The sequence below is a fragment of the Ailuropoda melanoleuca genome, chromosome 2, assembly GCF_002007445.2.
Source record: "Ailuropoda melanoleuca isolate Jingjing chromosome 2, ASM200744v2, whole genome shotgun sequence".
Classification (NCBI taxonomy): Eukaryota; Metazoa; Chordata; class Mammalia; order Carnivora; family Ursidae; genus Ailuropoda; species Ailuropoda melanoleuca.
Window position 1 is genome coordinate 27282886 of NC_048219.1, and position 20221 is coordinate 27303106.

Sequence of the window (20221 nt, forward strand, 5' to 3'; positions counted from 1 at the left end):
GTCAGGCTCCCTGCTCAGTGGGAAACCTGCTTTTCCCTCTCCCTCTGCTTGTGTTCCCTTTCTCACTGTGTCTCTCTCTGTCAAATAAATAAAATCTTAAAAAGAAAAAAAAGCCTTGATAAAACATAGTTTAAGTTTGAACTGTTCTTCATTATGCAAATCCATAATTTTATGTTGGCATTAACAGACTTTGAAATAGTGGGTACATACAAGCCTTAGCAGTCTAAGCATAACTCTGGGATCCTTTGTATGGAAAAATTTCCTAGGTGGAAATGCTTTGAAAATTAGCTTTGAAAGTTAGTCCTTTAGTTATTTTACTTTGTATCATAAGCAGTTAGTGAGCACTTACTCTGTGCCAAATATTGTACTATGTATCATGAATACAGTGATAAATAAGACATAAGTAGTTCCTATCCTGAAAAACCTCAGTAGCCTGGAAGGGAGAGATAAACAGTTTTAAAAAATTCATAATTCAGTGATGTCTTATAATAAAGGAAGTAAAAGCTATACAAGAAAGAAGGGACACCTATTTGAGACCTAGATCAGAAGGGTTTCATAGAAGATGTGATATGTAGGCTAGGATGAGGAGAAGTAAAAATTAGTAAAGTAACAGTGGACAGGCACAGAATTCCAGGCCTAAATAATGTGTGGAGGCCTGTTTGTTATGGGTTTTTTTTTTGATAACAGTTTTATTGAGATATGATTGACATACCATGAAATTCATTCTTTTAAAGTATACATTGAGTGGTTTTCAGTACATTCACAGAGTTTGCAACCATTATCACTATCTAATTCCAGAACTTTTTTTTTTTTTTTTTTTTTAAAGAGAGGGAGTGGGAGGGGCAAAGGGAGAGAGAGAATCTTAAGCAGGCTCCGTTCCCAGCATGGAGCCCTACTCGGGGCTCAATCTCACAACCTTGAGATTGACCTGAGACAAAATCAGGAGTAGGACGCTTAACCAGCTGAGCCACTCGGTGCCCCCAGAACATTTTTACCACACTGAAAAGAAGCCCTGTACCCATTAGTGGTCACTCCCTATTCCCTCCTCTCCCTGTTCTCTGGCAAACACTTATCTACTTTCTGTCTTTAAGGATTTGCCTGTTCTGGACATGTCATATAAATAGAACTCTACAGTATGTGGTCTTTTGTGACTGGCTTCTTTCACTTAGCATAATATTTTCTTTCTTTTTTTTTTTAAGATTTTATTTATTGGACAGAGGGAGAGAGATTACAAGCAGGGGGAGTGGGAGAGGGAGAAGCAGACGTCCCGCCGAGCAGGGATCCTAATGAGGGGCTCGATCCCAGGACCCTGGAATCATGACCTGAGCCGAAGGCAGATACCCAACTGACTGAGCCACCCAGGAACCCCTCACGTAATATTTTCAAGGTTCATCCATATCGTAGCATGTATTAGTATGAGGGTCTGTTTTGACAAATGGAGATGGGCAAGCTTAAGAATTAAAAGTTCAATTGATTAGGATGACCAGTGCAGAGAGTAAGAATTTGAGACTAGAGAGATGTCATACTAGAGAAGTAAGCAGAAACCAAATAAAACGGAATTGTGTTTTAGAGGTATGGACTTTGTTCTCAGGGCAGTAGGTTACCACTGAGTGGTGTTAAGTACAAAAATAATATAATCAGATTTGTGTTTTGCATTTGCATAAAGAATAGGCTAGATGGACACAAAAAGGGCAGGGAGAATAGTTAGCATTCTTAAAAAAATCTGGGCAACAGAAAGATGTGAGATATGGCAGGGGAAATGGAGAGAGTGGATGGATTTGAGAGATTTAAAAGGCAGTATTGATAAGACTTGGTGTTAGACTGAATGTAGAGGTGGAGGGAGAGGAGAGATAGTATCTAGAATGGCATTCGAAGCTTTAAGTTGGTCAGCAGAGTGGATAATGGTGCATAGACTTATTAAGGAGTTGGGTAACTAGACAGGTTTCAGGGTGCTGATCTATAAAGTGTTCTAAAATGGCATTGGAAAGTTGGTGAGATGAAAAATGTATTAGCCAGAACTCTTCATAGAATATTGTATGTTGTTTAGAGGAAAACTTTCATAAGTTTCCATAGAAGAAGGTAAGATCCCCTCCCTCACTTAGCTTCTTGCTTGAATGATGAGGCAGTTCCTAAACTGTACCCTGAGAAGCTCAAAGGCTGTTTTATTGAGTGGGATATGCAAAGTCAGAAGTCAGAGCTAAATATAAATAGTTCAGTAGAGGAGAGGCTGCTATCATTGTGTCATCTTTTTTGCCTGTCCCTTTAATGGTTCTTACCCTTTCCTTTAGAATATTTATATAAGATTTATATAAATAGAATAGATTTATATAAATAGAATATTTATATAAGATTGGATTAAAGAGTATCAAATTGGGGTGTCTGGGCGGCTTATTTGGTTAAGCGTCCAACTCTTGATCTTGGCTCAGGTCATACTCTCAGGTTCGTGAGATTGAGCTCCGTGTTGGGCTCTGTTCTCGGCATGGAGCCTGCTTAAGATTCTCTTTTCCTCTCTCTCTGCCCCTTCCTCCTTTTTTTTTCTTTTTTTTAAAGATTTTATTTATTTATTTGACACACAGAGAGAGAGACAGCCAGCGAGAGAGGGAACACAAGCAGGGGGAGTGGGAGAGAAAGAAGCAGGTTCCCAGCAGAGCAGGGAGCCCGATGTGGGGCTCGATCCTAGGACCCTGGGACTACAAGGCAGACTTCTTAACGACTGGGCCACCCAGGTGCCCCTGCCCCTTCCTCTTTCAAAAAAAGAGTATCAAATTACTAACCTGGTACATGTATCTATTGCTATGTAATAAAATACACCAAAACATAGTGGCTTAAAGCAACAATTTAATTATTATCTCTTCTGGTTAGGGTTTGGCTGGGCTCAGGGTTTTCTTGAAGTTGTAGTCAGATAGTCTTGCTTGAGGCTTGCTCATCTTGAGGCTTGCTCATTCAAATATGTAAAGGTTCATGGGCAAAATCACCTACACGTGGACTTTCCATGTGGTCTCTCTAGTATGATAGCTGGATTCCAAGAGCAAGTATCCCAAAAGGACCAGGCAAAACTGTGTTACCTTTTATGACCTAGCTTTGAAAGTTATGTAGTATTCTTTCTGTTTTGCTGTATTTGTTGAGGTAGTCATGAAGTTCTGCCCATGTTTAGAGGAAGGGGACATAGATTTCACCACTCCTGTAAGAAGATCATGTGGGATGGGAGATATTGTAGCATGTATCTTTGCAAATATAATCTGCGACTCCTAAATTGAGAGTCTTGTCTAGACCAGGATAGGTAACAAAGAAAATGACTTTGGAAGATTAAATACAATTTTTTACATATTGAGTTTAACTCCCTGTCAGAATTACTGGTGAAAATGTTAAGGAGTTTGGTTACTAAGCAGATACTGACTTTTTTCTATGGTAAATAATATTAATCAGAGCCAAGACAGGAAACAGTATTTAACTAAGAATGTTTTCTAGTTTATCCTTGTTTCCTTATTCTTTTTTTTTTTTTTTTTTAACCCATGACCAGGATTGTGGAAATTACAGACTGTTCCCTATTTAATGATGGTTTGACTTAGGATTTTTTTAGACTTTCAGATCATGTGAAAGCAGTACACATTCAGTAGGAACCATACTTCAGATTGTGAATTTTGATTTTTCCCAGGCTAGTGATATGTGGTGTGATACTGTCTTGTGATTCTGGGCAGCAGCAGGGAGCCACAGCTCCCAGGCAGCCATGTGATTGCAAGGGTGAAGAGCCAATACACTTAAAATCATTCTGTACCCGTACACCCATTCTGTTTTTTACTTGCAGTACAGTATGCACTGAATTACGTGAGATATTCAACCCAGTATTATAAAATAAGCTGTTAGATGATTTTGCCCATGTTTAAGGTAAGCTAGGCTAAGCTATGATGTTCGGTAGGTTAGGTGTATTAAATGTATTTTAGACTTAATGATATTTTCAACTTATGGTTGGTTTATTGGGACGTAATTCCATCATAAGTTGAGAAAGATCTATATTACCTTCATAAATCTCTTCTGTTATAAACATGTCCACATCAGAGAGTCCTATAAATCGCTTGCATTTTATATTTTAAACATCATCTTTATTCCTGTCATTTTCCTTGTAGGTTTATTTAAAAAAAATCTTGGTTTTTAAATTTTAGATGATTCTTCTTTCTCTTTCCCCATATATAATTAAAATTTTAATCTTCTGGGGCGCCTGGGTGGCACAGCGGTTAAGCGTCTGCTTTCGGCTCAGGGCGTGATCCGGGCGTTATGGGATCGAGCCCCACGCCAGGCTCCTCCACTATGAGCCTGCTTCTTCCTCTCCCACTCCCCCTGCTTGTGTTCCCTCTCTTGCTGGCTGTCTCTATCTCTGTCGAATAAATAAATAAAATCTTTAAAAAAATAGATAAAAAATAAATAAAATTTTAATCTTCTGTTATATTTCCCAGGGAGATAATCTTTTAAAATCTTTGTCTTTCCTGTTTCCTTTCTTCTTCAGTTTTCATATTTGAAAGTAAAAATTTAAGTAGCTTGGGATCTTTTTTTAAAGATTTTATTTATTGTAGAGAGAGAGCCAGGGGGAGGAGCAAAGGGGGAGGGAGAGGGCAGGGGAAAGAATCTCATGCTGAGTCTGGAGCTTGTTGCAGGGTCCTGAGATCATGACCTAAGCCAAAAAAAACCAAGAGTTGGTTGCTTAACTGACTGAGCCACCCAAGGCACCCCTAGTTTGGGTTTTTTTGTTTTTTGTTTTTTTAAAGATTTTATTCATTTATTTGACGGAGAGAGAGAGAGCCAGTGAGAGAGGGAACACAAGCAGGGGGAGTGGGAGAGGAAGAATCAGGCTCCCTGGTGATGCAGGGCTCGATCCTAGAACGCCGGGATCATGCCCTGAGCCGAAGGCAGACGCTTAACGACTGAGCCACCCAGGCGCCCCACTAGTTTGGGTTTTTATTAATAGAAATTCATGTGTCCTCAATTCTCTTTCCCGTTATTAACAAATAATAAATATTCACTCCAAGAAAAATTAGGACTACAGAAGATTGAAAAAATGTAAATCACCCAAACACTACCAAGAGATTATTATATTTTGGTGTGTATTTCTTAAGACTTTTAAATTTTGGGGCACCTGGCTGGCTTAGTTAGTGGAGTCCTCAACTCTTGATCTTGGGGTTGTAGGTTTGAGCCCTAGGTTGGATGTGGAGATTACTTAATATCTTTAAAAAAAAAAAAAAAAAAGGACTTTTAAGTTTTCCCCAAATATGGAGTCTTACCGTTTGTACCATTTTATAAATGCCTCCTTCCAGTTGACATTTAGATTTTTCCCAATATTTTACTATTTTAACATCAATCTAACAGTTACTCCATGTTTTTTCTGTTTATCCAATTATTTCTTTAAGGTAAATCTCTAGAATGTAGTTTTATGTCAAAGTGCCTGTATTATAGGGGTGTCTGGGTGGCTCAGTCGGTTAAGCATCTGCCTTTGGCTCAGGTCATGATTCCTGGGGTTCTGGGATCGAGCCCCTCATTGGGCTCCCTGCTCAGTGGGAGCCTGCTTCTCTCTCTCTTCCTCTGCCTCTCTCCCAGCTTGTGCATTCTCTCTCTCAAATAAAATAAAATCTTTAAAAAAAACAAAGTGCGTGTATTATAGAGTAATAATAAAATTTCCCAGTTATTGTGCCTGATTGGCTCAGTCAGTGGAGCATGGGACTGTTGATCCCTGGGTCGTGAGTTCAGGCCCCATGTTGAGTGTGAAGCCTACTTTAAAAAAAAAAAAAAAAAAAAAAACCCTATTATTTAAATCCTTGTCACTTTTTTTTTTCTCTTCCACTAGAGAATTCTCTGTTTTTGTTTCTCTCTTGCATATTTTGCTTACTATCCCTTTCCCCTACAACACACACATTCATAAATAATTATCAGGGTGGAAGGAATCTTCATCATGAATTTGATTACTTAAATATGGACTTCATTAATCTCATTTGATTTATCTTTTCATGAAACATTTGTTGAACACTCTGTACTGTGCCGTAGCTTACAGAGAATGAAGACATAGTCCTTGTTCTTAGTGAACTGATAGTTCAGTGGGGAGGTAGACAGGCATACTGACAATGTAAATTAATTTGGTAAGTGCTGACGTTTGTAAAGAGAAGGCATGACATGAGTGTAGGATGACTCTTCTAAAACAGTCTGTAGAGAATCAGGGAAGGCTGCTCAGGTTGAGTTGAGAGCAAGCGGGTTGAACCTTGGGTAATGCAAATTAGCTAGGCAAAGAAGAGTGGCAAAAGTGTCTCAGTATAGGCACAGAACATGCTAGATGTTAGCATGTTAGAGATAGAGATGATAGAGAAGCATGATAAAGCATTTCACAAGAAATATGGGTATTTTTGTATGATTGGAGCTTAGGGAAGTAGTGGGAGAACAGGATGGAAAAGAGGCAGAGACCAAGTTCTGAAAGGATCTCTATTGCCATGCTAAAAAACTATACTTCCTTCTTGGGGGAAGAGAGTAAGGGGAATTATTCATTAGCTAGAAAAGCACAATCAATCTGGGTAGTATTTGTGGTGACAAATGAAGACCCATCACTCACATCCAGAGATGTGTCCATTAAGTAGGTGAGATAGGAGGGGGATAAGGTGAGAACTGATGAGGGCTTAAAATAAGGCAGTTGTAGAAATAGAAGGAAGGAGATGCAATTAGGAGCTATTTATTTGGAATCCTTGCCATGGGAGGTGTGTTATATTCTATACTTAATTAAATCATCCTGGGTATTTTGAATATTTACTATATGACAAGCACTGTTGGGGTCTTGGGATAAAAGGATGAATAAAGGGTTTCCTGCCTTGAGTGGCTTATTGTCTAGTGGAGTGCAACAGATTGTAAAGGGAGAAATTACCATGTAATGTGAACTGTGTTATAGATGTATTATGAGAGCATAGAGAACTAAGTGATTATTTTCACATTAAGAGGTGACATTGAACAGAATCTTGAAGGCATTCTGAATTTTTTTCCATGTATCTTGAACTGTATTTAAAACATTTTATTCTGTATTTTATGTTGTGTATCTATCCAGTTATTAAACTTCTTTTGTTCCTTCCAAAAATTAATTCCATAATGCCAAAAGGTGATGAAAAGGCTCTACCATAAAGTGCTCATTCTGGGCAGAAAGTACTAGATTACTGTCTCTTATCTGGAAAGCATGTTTTTACATGAGGTGAGGGAGGCATTACTTATTGCTTGTCTATCTCTCTTTCCCTTTGTTTTTTAAATCTATTTCTCTATTTGTTAGGGCATTGGCAACCTTTAAGGCTACTTTTAAGAAAGAATACAATATTATATTCCATTATGTGTTTGTTCTCAAAGATAAGAATGGAGACTTGTCGCTAAATAGAATGGATTGATCCCCCTCCCCTACACACTTGTTTTCTTTCTTCCCTGAAACTCCACTGAATGATAGGAAGAAACAACAGAAAAGGAAACCAGAGGTTTCAGTGAATGGAAAAAGTAAAATAAAGGTCTTAGAACTGAAGAAGCAATAAATTGTGGAGGGAAATGTGATGAGAAGCAAGTCTGCACCCCCACAGGACCTTCAGAGAAACTCTAGAAAGGCTCTTGGAAGCTCTAGGAATCTCTAAAGGCTTTAGGTGAGGAATAAGTGCTGGAAAAGAAATTGGTTGGAAGTCTGTAGAAAGAGTGGTTAGATACGCTGGTATGCTATCCTGGCTTATGTAGCCGAGTAACATTATTCCTTGTCCTGCAGGAAACGAAAGGTTTATTTTTTGGAAGAATTGAATTATGAAAGCTTTGAGTTAAGGGATTCCAGGCATATCAAAAGATAGGAATAAGGTACAGGGCTGAAAGTAGATTGACTAAGGGAAATACAGTATGAAGTCACAAATGTAAAGTTGAGAGCAGTCTCCTTCTTGTGTGATTTTCCTCTAGACACATTTAAGCTTCTTGGGGGAACGTATGGAGTTAGGTAGACAGTTGGATTTAACCAGACTTATGGCTTTGCCAGCTGAGGCTAAAGGTCAGAGAGATAAAATTCCAGAAGAAAAACCTGTGATGTTTGAGACAGTTAAATAATATTATTGGACTTGCCTCACATTTCAAAATGGATACAGGCATACAGTATTTGACTTTGAATCTGTTGAGTTAATTTTATTTGTTTAAAAAAAATCTTCAGTTAAATAGTCTAATTAGAGGTGAGGACTTTACTTTTGCCTCATTCATTTTGGCCTTGGTACTTCTACCTCGTAGAGCCATTTCCTGTTTCTGATATGATTAGTTCATTATTTGACATATGGAAGCCTGGTTCTTAGTATCAACAGCACCTCTCATTTAGAATATATAACAAATATACATTTTTTTCAAGTTCTCAAGATAGGAAAATCTTTTACCAGTAATTTTCATTCCATATTTTTTATCGGTATCTGGAAACTTGAACTTTAGGCTTTTTCCTTATTCTCTTATTTTTTAGTAAGTACATCATTTTCACATCAGATAATGGAATTTTATTTGCAATAATGCCAGGAAAATTTATTTTAGTGCCTGTTATCTTTAAAATTACATGGTGTTCATTAGATCATATCTAAGATACTTTCCTGTTCTGAAAATGCTATGATTATATGTTATATATTTTATATGGATAATATGAGATTCTTAATTTTATTCTGATTACAACTACTAATCTTTTTTTTTTTTTTAATTTTATTTAATTATTTGACAGAGATAGCGAGCGAGAGAGGGAATACAAGCAGGGGGAGTGGGAGAGGAAGAAGCAGGCTCCCAGCGGAAGAGCCTGATGTGGGGCTCGATCCCAAAACACTGGGATCACGCCCTGAGCCGAAGGCAGACGCTTAACGACTGCGCCACCCAGGCGCCCCTACAACTACTAATCTTGTTCAAGGCTAAATTAGGCTCTTTTTTTTTTTTTTTAAGATTTATTTATTCGACAGAGATAGAGACAGCCAGCGAGAGAGGGAACACAAGCAGGGGGAGTGGGAGAGGAAGAAGCAGGCTCATAGCGGAGGAGCCTGATGTGGGGCTCTCCCATAACGCCGGGATCACGCCCTGAGCCGAAGGCAGACGCTTAACCGCTGTGCCACCCAGGCGCCCCTAAATTAGGCTCTTAAAGAGTTTCAAATTATCTCTAAGCAGCTACAAAGGTATTTAAATTGGACTACTATAACTTCATGGATATTGTTATGTATTCAGAAGAAGGAAATAACATTTGAGGAAGCTTTGGCGGTTTTGTCTTTTGCATACCCCTGACAATAAAGGTTAATATTGGGCTAAGAGATCCATTGCTTCTAAACAGTGGAAGAGGACTGGAATCATAAGAGATTCCATTTGGAGGAAAAACAGTTGTTTGGCAATAAAAATCTCAGCGGGAAGCCTCTGAATCTCAATTTAAGGATTCTGTACAGAAAAAGAAAATCCCACATTCTAGTGAAGCAACAGTTTTTCTAGCTTTGGATTCTTTGAGGGCCTATTGTAATACAAAATAAGTGGTATTTTTATGAATAAACATAGTTAAAGCCATTGGGTAGAAAGTGCCTGCCTTCGATGTTTCACTTTATATTATCCATTGAAAATAAGAAATGTTAAAAAATTCTTAACTGTTTATTGAAATGTTTAACTTTTGGCCTTCTTACACAATAAAATGTGTCAGCTACATTTCATGCTGGCCAGGTCTTTGAATCTGAAGATGTAATTTATTATTTAAGCCCATAGCTTTCATTTGTTTGGCTATGATAGGTTTATATGAAGAAAATTAGGGCTTATTGCTTTAGCAAATGTAATGAGCAATGTGGTTTTTTTTCTTTAGGATCAAACAGAGCATACTGAATCAGCAGGACTGGCTGGTGGTGCGGCAAGCATCATGAGTAAGCACAGGGAAGTCTGTTCCTCATCACGTGTGTAAGGGGAAAAAGGTAAGAAAACCAGTGTTCTGTTTCTGTTAGAGATTGAACTTAAGAAAACAACTAAATCTATAGAAAATAATGCTCATGTATATATGCTGCTTGCTTCATTTATGACATTGCCTCTTGTTAAATCAGGAGTGTGGTTTTAAAAAAAGACTTGACTTAAGTCCAGAACAAGGGGGTATTTTTAAATTACTGTTAAATTATGTCAAAAATTCTAATTTCTCTGCCAGTGCTTGGCTTTTTCTTTTTGGAGTCAACTTCCACGTTGAGGATAGAAAGGTAATTTCAGCATGAAAAAGAACATGGATTTGAGCAATATTGTTAAGAGGAAAAAAAATCCAATTAATCTTATTTCTATTTCTTAGTCATCATGCAAGAGTTAAACAATTACCCCTAATTTGGGGGCAGGGAATCAGAAATATAGATTGAATTAAATTATTTTACTTTGTATTTTTAGATTAATTGTGAAGAGCAATAATTTCCAGCAGAAAATTGGAAGTATTTTACTAATTCTTGTAGAGCAGGAGTCATTGATTTTTTTTTTTTTTTCCTGACTGGAATCATGTTTGATTACTTTCAGGTCTTATAGTTACTGAAGGGGTAGAAAATGGTGGTGGTAGGGAGGGTATGTGGGTGAGATTAGTTTCAGAAACTGATTATGCTGTTCACTAATGGCATGTTGCATACTCTGGCTGAATTCTTTGATTTTTCATGTAAGTTTTGAGGATCGGGGAATGGATCTGACAGTGTGTGATAGGAGACTGAGCTCCTTTCCTCTTGAGTTGAGAATGGAGCAGAGTGGCACTCAGTAGTGCTTTCCCGATCAAAACTTCTGGGCCTGCAGCTGGAAGAGTATTTCTTGTACCCTAGCTACCTAATATGAGGGTGTATGAAGGGAGTGCCCTTTTCTGCCTTTACTGGGCAAAATCTTATTCTTCAGGCATTACCTCTTTAGGACGTTTTCAACACACTGTAAAAACTATCAACAATAATAAATAGTAAATAATCAGGGGTAATCAGTTATTAGAATATTTGTCATAGTAGCCCCAAAATACACCCCTGCCTCAGTCTGATTTAGCTTCACCTCTTCTTTGGCTCCGTAGCACTCTGTGCATATATCAGTTGGTGCAGTGTTTTATATTTTAAGTTTACTCATCCATCTCCCCTGTGAGACATTAGGCACCATTAGGTCAAGGACATTGTCTTATTTGTCATTGTAATCTGATGGCTAGGACAGTGCCTGTTACCCAGTATATACTCCGTAATGTTTGGTGCATGGATATACACATGTTCATTGTAATTAGTACATAGCATAAAGAGGAAGTACCAGTGAAGAAAACATAAAAGGAGCAATCAGATCAGTGCTATAAAAGTGGATCCCCCTATGACTGAGATTCAAGAGAGTGTCCAAAAGAGCTCTGGTCAGTAGGATAAAAAAAAAGGGGTCTAGAAGTCCAACATCAAATGAAGATGTCCTCAGGAAAAAACTGTTCTAAATTAAGTAATTGTATTTCTTTTTTGAGATATACATGTGTAATATTTAGGGACTCCTATTTTGAATAAGAGTTGGATGCTTTTATAAGAAGATAAGTAGAGAATCCTGACATAAGGGGTACCTAGCTGGCTCAGTCGATGGAGCATGTGACTCTTGATCACAGGGTCATGAGTTCAAGCCCCACATGGGTGTGGAGCCTACTTAAAATAAATTAATTAATCTAAAAAATGAATCCTGACATAGGATTTAGATCCTCTGGGGGAATCAGCTTATGTAGTGAGAAGACTGCCCCTCTCCTAAGTCCTCAGGAAACCATAGTTTTTTCTTTAGAAAATGAAACTAAAGATGCTCAAGACTTGGGGACACTAAACATAACAGATCAAGGATGAGGCACCATTGTGAAAGCTGGAGGCTTAAGGGAAATCCTTTATATTGAAAAATGAGACCCTTCCCCTCACTCCTTCCTCTACTTTTCCTTCAGAAGGTAATTGTCTTTTTACTCCCTTATAGGAGATTATATGAGTTCTCTCTGGAGTCTAAAGAAAAGATGTATCTATACTGGCAGTTAGAGGTCTCCCAATGAAATAGCTGTGTTCCCACCTGATCACCATGCAGTGGAAGCCTCCTGGTTGAGAAGCCAAGTATGCAGATCTTCCAATTGACCTTTAGTACTTTCATTTATTTAATAAATAGGCATTTGGGGAAAGTGTCCAATAAGAAGGACAGAGACTAAAAGTACAAAAGAGGAACTTGAAGGACATAATACAGGAAACAGAAGAAAGTTTGAGGAAAAAAACCCCAATAAACAATAGGTAATTAGTAATTGCATCAGAGAGGTAAGAGAATAAATTATATTCGTGAAATAAGGTGCTGTAAAAATAACTAGAAAAAGAAAGTGCCCTGGAAATTTAAAATATGATAGACACTTTCGGTGCGTTTAAAAAGAAAATTTAAACTATTTCAAGCTTATAGAAAAGTCACAAGTACAAATAACTTTTTTTCTGTGAACCATTTGAGAGTAAGTTGCTAGCTGCTGTATGCCCCATCTCCTTTGAAACTATGTTTCTGGCAAACAAGGACATTCTTGTACATAACCACAATACATTCATCAAAATCAGGAAATTAACTTTGATTCATTACCACCATATAATTCTCAGATCTTATTCAAGTTTTGCCAGATGTACAAATAATGTCCTCTATATCAAGAAGATCTAGTTTAGAATCACGTGTTGCACTTAGTTGTCATGTTTCTGTAGTCTCCTTTCATTTGGAACAGTTCTGCAGTCTTTGACTTTTTTGACCTTGACACTTTTTTTTTTTTAAAGATTTTATTTATTTATTTATTTGAGAGACAGCCAGTGAGAGAGGGAACACAAGCAGGGGGAGTGGGAGAGGAAGAAGCAGGCTCCCAGTGAAGAGCCCGATGTGGGGCTCGATCCCATAATGCCGGGATCACGCCTTGAGCCGAAGGCAGACGCTTAACGACTGCGCTACCCAGGCGCCCCGATCTTGACACGTTTGAAGATTGCAGATCAGTTGTTTTGTAGAATGTTCTCAGTTTTGGTTTGTCTGATGTTTCCTGACTAGATTCAGGTTATGCATTTTCGTGGGAATATCACAGAAGTGGTGCTATTTTTGTTTTTAATTAAAACATTTTATTTTTTTAGAGCAGTTTTAGGTCCATAGCAAAATTGAGCAGAAATAAAGGGCGTTCGCATAGCCCCCTGACTGCCCCTCTCCCCACCTCACCTTCCCCAGTGTTGACATTGCTGTGTCCTTTTCATTGCAGCCTGTCAAAGAGCACAGGTTTCCATTTGTCCCATTACTGATGCTCACTCTGATTCTTGTGTAAGATGGTGTCTGCCAGGCTTTGCTGCTCAAGTTACTCTTTTTTTCTTTGGTACTTAGTATTTTTGTGGAGAGAAACTTTGAAGCTATGTAAATACCCCTTCCTCATCACACTTGGGATTCATTCATTCATATTGCAAAGACTCATGGTTCTTTTTTTTTTTATTCAGTGGGTTATAATCCATTGCCATCATTATTTATTTTTATTTTCTTAGCCTGTGGGAACTCCTTCAGGCTGGTTTCTGTGTCGTTTTGACATGTCCCCGTCATTCTTGGAGCACATACTTGCTTTCCAGCACACAAGATATTCAAGGTTGTTCTTTTTTTTTTAATTGAAATATAATTCACATACCATAAAATTCATTGTTTTACAGTGTGTAGAGTCCAGTGGTTTTTATGTATTTACAGAGTTCTGTAGTCATCACTACTGTGTAGTTCCAGAACATTTTTATCACCCTCCCAAGAAAATCTTACATCCGTTAGCAGTCACTTCCTGTTTCACTCCAGTTCCCCCCAGCACCTGACAATCACGAATTAATTTTCTGTTTCTATGGATTTGCCTATTCTGACTGTCCATACAAATGGAATCATATAATATATAGATTTTTGTATCTGATTCTTTAATATTTCCAAAATTCATTCATGTTGGAGCATACAGCAGTATGTCATCTATTTTTATTGCCCTGTAATGTCCTACTTTGTTGGTGTACATATCACACTTTATTCATCCATTTATTAGTTGATATATATTTGGGTTGTTTCCACCTTTTGGCTGTTGTGAATGATGTTATTGTGAGCATTTGGGTATGAGTTTTTGTGTGAATATGCTTCTATTTCTCTTGGGTAAAACCTAGGAGTGGAATAGCTATGCCATAAGGTAACATTGTTTAACTTTTTGAGGGACCGCCAAACTGTTTCCCAAAGTTGCAACATCATTTTACTTTCCTCCTAGTAATGTGTGAGAGTTCATATTTCCCTACATCCTCATCAAAGCTCTTGTATTTTTTCTACTCCAGCTGTGGAATTAGCCATTTCTCCATGGAGCCCTGTTTCCTTTCAGTGGATAACAATACTTAGAAACCAAATCTGGTGTGAGGTATATGCTCATTGCTACTTGAAATAGAGATGGAGTTTTGCTGCTCCAAGATCCTGTGCACAGAGCTAGAGAATATATGTGTGTGTGTAAGGACACACATACATTTACATCTATATCTGTTGTGTGCAGACACACACATTTACATTTATATCTGTTGTGCACGGACACACACATAATTACATCTTTATTGTGTGTGGACACACACATTTACATCTATCTCTGTTGTGTGCAGACACACACACATTTACATCTATATCTATTGCTGTAAGTATCCATGTCACTTGAAGTCTGTGAGTTCTTACTGGTACCTTGAATTCCAAACCAACACTGCGGGGTTCTTTCTGGTTTTCACCTTTTGTGCATTTAACTCTCTTTAACAGTAAGAAACCTTGCCCCTGTTGCCCTTCATGTAGTCACTTATTTGATCCATCTCTATGTGTAACCAGTCTCGTATCACCTTCTCCTTCCCCTGGCCCTTCTTATCCTGCTCAGACTCTGACCTGCCACTCTGGACTGCGCTCTTACATCTCCTCCTCACCCCCTCCTGCATGTGGACTCTTCTCATCCCTAACCAGACCATCCCCTTCATGTGGATGCCTTCCTCACCTCTCTTGGGCTCTGACACCCCGTGCTGTGCTGTCCTTCTGCGCAGACAGCCTCCTCACCCTGCTGGGTCTCGACACCTGATGTTGGGTCACCCTAACACAAGGGCATCTATTTTACCACACTTGGGCTCTGACTCCCCCTTACACAGATGCTCTCTTCTTCCTGCTCCCATATCTATTGAATTTTTCATAACTTTTTCCCTCTTAATATTTTTTCAACTTTTTATTTTATAGGAATTGTAGACCCCCAGAAAGTTGTAAAAATCATATAAAGAGTTCCCATGTCCCCTTCATTTACCCAGTTTTTCTCATTGGTTACATCCTAAATAACTATAGAAAACATAAAAACCAGGAAACTGACATTTTATTTATCCATCCATCAGTTGATAGATATTTAGTTGTTACCACCTTTTGGCTGTTACGAATAAAGCTGCTGAGAGCATATTCATGAATGTGTATCTCTCCCGTTCATCACATGTAGATTTATGTAACCACCATTGCAATTGAAGATCTAACATGATTCTATCACCACAGAAATCTCCCTTGTACTGTTCTTTATAGTCACATGCACCCTCCTCTCCCTACTGTCCCATATTTAATGACTTTTTAAAATTAAAAACATTATTATTACAAGTCACAGGAAGAGCTGAGTAAGCATAGAGATAAACCATGTTTTAGTCAGGAGTAGAAAGACTTAATATCATTCCCAATCATGAGTGAGAGGCAGGGTAGGAATTTAATTTCTGAAAGTTGATTTTATTGGCATTCTGTTCCATCCTGTTGCATTGCTGAGTTTTGTAGCCTCTTGGGATAGTTTTTTCCCCAGCTCCTGGCTTCATTCAGAGAGCCCAGTCTGGCCCCTTCTGCTGCAGAAACTTCTGTAAGTTTGCAGCCAATAATTCCCATCCTTCCTGCTAGCTTTCAAATCCTAGGCCTGTTGCTGTCTAGTTTTGTAACCCCTGTGGACTGACACCATTCAGTTTTCACTCATTACTGTGGCTTGCTTGCTTCTTGGTTTATGTATCTGTATATTTCCCTTTCTTGCTTTTGAATTTGACTGTACAAACTATTTTAAAATAATCTATTTTTTCTAGAATTTCTATATTCTGAGTGAGAAAGAATGCTTCCTACCACCAGCTCAGTATTCTTTTTTTCTTTTGAAAAATCTCAAGCCTACTGAAAAATTGAAAAATAATACAATAAAGACCCATATAGGCTTTACCTAGATTCATCAGTTTTTACCATTTTGTTTCTTTTTTGAATACCTCTCTTCCTCTCTCCCTCCTTTCTCTTTTCTTTTTCTTTTCCTCCCCCACACTCATACACACATTCACATACTTTCCTTTTTCTGAATCATTTGAAAGTTAAATACAGATAATAAAACACTTCTTTCCTAAATAGTTCAGCAGACATCTCCTAAGAGTAAGGACATTCTCCTACAAAATCAAAATAACATTATCACATCTAAGAAAAAGGTTATTAATTTATTATATCACCTAATATATAGTCCAGATTTCTTGGGTTGTCCTGGAAATGTGATTTTTTGCTGTGTATGTATATATGTGTGTTTTCCTGATCTAGGACCCAGTCAGTGTTCATGCATGGCATTTGGTTATTTAATCTCTTTAGTCTCTTTTAATTTGGAATGATGATTTTTATAACGTTGAATTTTTTGGAAAGTTCAGAACACTTGTCTTATAGAATGCCTTGCATTCTAGATTTGTCAAATTGTTTCTTCAGGACTCAATTCAGGTTAAACGTTTCTGGCAAGACTACTGTGTTGGTAATATTTTAAACTTTTCATTGCATCACATCAAGAGGTGCATCATGTTAAACTTTTTAACGTGTTAATCTGTATTTAACTATTGTTAAACAGTTAGTGATGCTAAGTTTGATCATTTGGTTTAGGTAATAATTATATCTTTTTACTATAAACATATTTTCTCCTTTGTGATTAATTATCTGTGTACTAATACTTTGAGGCACTATGAATATTTTCTTCCCCAATAACCATTTACCTAAAGGCTTTAGCATTCATTTTTTTTTTTTTTAAGATTTTATTTATTTATTTGACAGAGATAGAGACAGCCAGCGAGAGAGGGAACACAAGCAGAGGGAGTGGGAGAGGAAGAAGCAGGCTCACAGCAGAGGAGCCTGATGTGGGGCTTGATCCCATAACGCTGGGACCACGCCCTGAGCTGAAGGCAGACACTTAACTGCTGTGCCACCCAGGCGCCCCTTTAGCATTCATTTTTGATGTTGGCCTGAATCAGTAATCATCGGAGTTCAGTACAGCTTCATGACCAGCTGTTTATAGAGTACTCCCTGCTTATCTATGGGGGATATGTTCCAAGACTCCCAGTGGTGCCTAAAACTATGGATAGTACCTAAACCTGTATATACTGTTTCTTCCTATACATACATACCTATGATAAAGTTTAATTTATAATTTAGGCAAAGTAAGAGATTAACAGCAGTAACTAATAATAGAATGAATAATTATCACAATACACTACAATTAAGTTTATGTGAATGTGCTATAGTGCTCCCCATTGCTTAAAGTAATACAATACCTTTCTCAGACTGGCATTGCAGGGCTTGCATATGATGGCTGTCTATCTCTCCAACTTTGTCCTAATGTTAACTATATAAATAAATTCTGATCATTTCACTGGTCCCTCAATAATTGCCAGTCCTCAGGTAACTCCTTGTATGTCTCTCCCTGTTTGAAATTTCACTTCTATATCTTGCCATCTGGAATACCTGTTAAAATATTTCCATCCTTCTGGCCCAGCTCAAATCCATAAATAATGCCTTTCTTGACCATCCAGATGGTGGTCCTGCCCATTTCTTGAACTTTTATAGTACTTACTTTGTAGCACGTATCTGTTAATTTCATCTGACAAATTGATCAAGTTGTACTTTGTGTCTTGTACTGTGTTGTTATTAAAATCATTTATTATATTAATTTCCTTATTTAGCATTGTTTAACATTTATTAAGTTATAAGCTTCTTGATGTTAAGGATGATATCTGAGAATTCAATTGATTGCATACAGTAGATGCACAATAAATATGTTAGATCCAATTATTAATATTTTATATATAATGACTGAAATGCTGAGTATTGTAGGTGTATATTAAATGTGCTTGATTGTGTGTTGTCAGAAATTTCATTCATGCTCTTAGCATTAGAAAGTTTATGCAGCTTTTTTTTTTTTTTAATTTATTTATTTGACAGAGAGAGACAGCCAGCAAGAGAGGGAACACAAGCAGGGGGAGTGGGAGAGGAAGAAGCAGGCTCCTAGCAGAGGAGCCCGATGTGGGGCTCGATCCCAGAAAGCTGGGATCATGCCCTGAGCTGAAGGCAGACACTTAACGACTGCGCCACCCAGGCGCCCCTATGCAGTTTTTATCAAAATAAAATGGCATGTATATAAAAATGATTTTGAACTATAAATCATTACACACAAAAGATAGATTTAAGAAAAACTTTAAGGGATTATTACACAACCTATTTGTCTACCTAACCTTAAATTATTTAACAGGAGCCAATCAATAAATAAAAGTTGATTAAATGAATAATCATGAGGAATCATGAGGAAATACTTGAATAAATCCATTAAATCCCCTGAGCTTTTTTTTATAACATTCTTTTTTTTTTTTTTTTTAAGGTTTTATTTATTTATTTGACACAGAGAGAGGCAGCCAGCGAGAGAGGGAACACAGGCAGGGGGAGTGGGAGAGGAAGAAGCAGGCTCCTAGCGGAGGAGCCTGATGTGGGGCCCGATCCCACAACGCCGGGATCACGCCTTGAGCCGAAGGCAGATGCTCAACCGCTGTGCCACCCAGGCGCCTCCCCCCGAGCTTTTTTTAAAAATTGGTAAAATTAAAGACATAATATTCACACTTCTATATGTCTCAGAGGAGAAAGAAAATTCACATTTTATATTTACCTTAAATTTTGTAATAGCAGGATATTACGTTTTTTGTTTTCCCTCTTCTTATGCTTTCCTTACTCAGACATTTTAGAGAAATTGTGATATTATCTCCCCTTGATCTGCCTCCCTGTATACCAGTAAGAAGCCAAGCAGAATTTTCAGTTTGGAAAGAACATTTTGAGAAATTAAGGAGATAGATAAGTATGGGGATCATTATAATAGAGGGAAAAAATTGGATAATACTTACTGAACAACTACTATGTGCTTTTGGCATTCTGTTAAGTAGTTGACACACCTAGTGTATGTGCCCACAGAATGCTTTTAGATGAATTAACACCAAGAAGACTGTCTTTCTTAGAAATGGTACTTGAAAAGAAGAGGTTTGAAAAGAAAAACTTAGGGGTGCCTGCCTGGCTCAGTCAGTAGAGCAGTTGACTTGATCTCTGGGTCATGAGTTTGAGCACCATGTCAGGTGTGGAGATTATTTTAAAAAGAACTATTAAAAAAAATAACCAAATCAGAATCATCATTAACATTTTGGAACTAATATCTCACATCCCCAAGCTTGCTTGAACTTTCTTGTTCCATTTGGGAACAATTCTTTAAAAGCTGTCTTTTCAAATAGAAATGTAGTTTTCTCTTTATCTCAAAGAGATAACACTCTCTCAACATCTGGAATATATCTTTTGAAACATATCCTATTCATATGCACCAAGTTTGTCTTTTTTTTTTTTTTAAAGATTTTATTTATATATTCGACAGAGATAGAGACAGCCAGCGAGAGAGGGAACACAAGCAAGGGAAGTGGGAGAGGAAGAAGCAGGCTCATAGCAGAGGAGCCTGATGTGGGGCTCGATCCCACAACGCCGGGATCACGCCCTGAGCCGAAGGCAGACGCTTAACCGCTGTGCCACCCAGGCGCCCCTCCAAGTTTGTCTTCTTTAATTAACATTTTGATTATTGTCAGCTTACAGGTTTCTAGACTTTATCGGCTTAAAGATCTTAGAATACCTCTACTGGGATGATAAATTTTATAGTTTACCATAGTCTGAATAGATTTATAAGAGATTTTATTCTTGTGTATTTAAGATTTATAAATTATGTAAATATTTTTTATTCATAAATCTGTGTATTTTTTACTTTTTTTCCGGGTTATTGAGATATAATTGACAAATAACATTGTATTAGTTTAAGGTATACAACATAATGGTTTGATATATGTATATATTGGTAATGATTACCACATAAGTTTAATTAACATCGGTCACTTCACATATAGTTGTGGTATGTGTATTTTCATTTTTTTCAATA

General features: G+C 37.6%; 1 protein-coding gene across 3 annotated transcripts in view; it reads left to right on the forward strand.

The window, feature by feature from the left end:
- The window catches only part of ZFYVE9 (zinc finger FYVE-type containing 9), a 176386-nt gene that overhangs the window by 47388 nt on the left and 108777 nt on the right, over positions 1 to 20221 (forward strand). For all 3 annotated transcript variants that reach the window (XM_034652679.1, XM_034652673.1, XM_034652666.1), the window contains exon 2: positions 9827 to 9932. The gene's annotated coding sequence lies outside the window, so the exon portion shown is untranslated. The remainder of the gene's footprint in view (positions 1 to 9826; positions 9933 to 20221) is intronic.